General features: G+C 42.1%; 1 pseudogene; it reads right to left on the reverse strand.

Annotated features, from left to right (window-relative positions):
• Window positions 1-6: 6 nt before the first annotated feature.
• LOC123177614 (3-phosphoshikimate 1-carboxyvinyltransferase 2-like) lies at window positions 7-1825 on the reverse strand (annotated as a pseudogene).
• Window positions 1826-1830: the final 5 nt, after the last annotated feature.

Raw genomic sequence — 1830 nt, forward strand, 5'->3', positions numbered from 1 at the left:
CTTGACGAAGGTGCTTAGCACGTCGAAGTAGTTGGGGAAGGTCTTGCGGGTGCACCCGGGGTCCCTGATGGTGACTGGCACCTCGGCGCAGGCCGCCAGGGAGAAAGCCATCGCCATCCGGTGGTCGTCGTACGTGTCGATCACTGTGACGTTCATCTTCTCCGGTGGCATGATGATGCAGTAGTTTGGGCCTTCCTCCACCGTTGCTCCCAGCTATTTGACACAAGACACATGACAAGTTAGATTAAGCACCTCGGGAAGGTTTTTAATTTCAGAAACAAAATAATTTCGGAGCTCATTTAAATATGCAAAATTTCAGAAATTTCACATATTTCGGAAACTATTTCGGATTTTGAGATTTCAAATTTCACTTACTATTAATGAATTTCTACACAATTTAAATTTATTTTGAAATCAGTTTGAATCTGCATCGAAATTTTGGGGTTAAAAATATTTCAGTCCCCACTAAAATATGCGAAATTTCGGAAATTCCACTGAAATTTTGTTGAAATTTTTAAGAATAGGAGACATTGTATATAGTTACCTTCGTCAGCTTGGTCCGGATCGCAACCATTCTTTCGGTTTCCTTCACTCTCTAGGAGGCAACTGCAGAAGAGAATGAACAAGTGTCAAGACATAACAGGGTGATTTCGAGTCCTTTATCCCTTCCCTGATGCTACAGAGTAACCGCGCCGCACGTGGTAGATTGCTAGGTATGGAAGGCCATAGAAAGTTTACCATCTCTGATAGCAGTTGGACCATCGGCAAGGAGGGCAACAACAACAAGAGTCAAGGCCACGTCAGGCATTTTGTTCATGTTGACATCGATAGCCTTCAAGTGTTTCCTTCCAAAGGGCTGACACGGTGGGCCAGTAACAGTTACACTAGTGTCAGTCCATGTAACCTTAGCTCCCATCATTTCAAGTACCTCAACGAATTTCACATCACCCTGCAATATTACACATCGTCAGGGAGAATAACAGCACATGGAAGCAACTTACGGAATATGGCAGTTGATAGATTCGGCTATGAATACCCACTTAAAGCATGTTTGGTTGAAAATGGTACATTCAATAATGTCAAGAATGCTCAACCAAAAGGGTAAAAATGGATAGTAGAATTTTACCTGCAAACTGGTGGTGCCACAACCTTCGACAGTCACAGTCCCTTCAGTGATGGCAGCACCGGCCAAGAGATAACTTGCACTTGAGGCATCACCTTCGACATAAGCATTACCAGGGGACCTGCCGATCCCAGAGAAAAGATGGCTCGTTTAGGAAATGGTTACATCAACATTTATGAAGTTTGAACTAACAGTTTCCGAATACATAAGAGTATGTTCAGTAAAAGCATGGATGTGTATCCTGATGGGCCATATGGCAGCAAGGGCATAAGATAAGAAGGGCCAAAAGAAGCAAAATCAAGAATCATCTGCATAGATGCTCACTGCCAAACAACTGCTGATATTCTCTATTTTCAGTCCAATTTTAAGATGGATGATACTTCTCGTCTGATCAATTCTATGTCCAGAAAACAGAAATGTGCAATGCATTGTAGGTAGCAGAGTCGATTGCCAATGCATTGTAGGTAGGCACTGGTTTCCTAGCGCAATGCGCCTTCAGAGCTACTAAGCAGTCGGCAGATTTTGTACAATATTTTTTTCCTAGTTTATGAATAATTCAAATGGGGGTGTGTGTATAAATATTTGGGTAGGCTGAAAACTAGAATCATGTTTTTGTACTCCACTATCAGAAGTAAAGCAATGTAGAACTTACTTGTATTTTTGTCCTCCCTTAATGTAGAATCTGTCCCAACTATCAGAATGCTACA

The sequence above is a fragment of the Triticum aestivum genome, unplaced genomic scaffold (assembly GCF_018294505.1).
Source record: "Triticum aestivum cultivar Chinese Spring unplaced genomic scaffold, IWGSC CS RefSeq v2.1 scaffold76225, whole genome shotgun sequence".
NCBI classification, from domain to species: Eukaryota; Viridiplantae; Streptophyta; class Magnoliopsida; order Poales; family Poaceae; genus Triticum; species Triticum aestivum.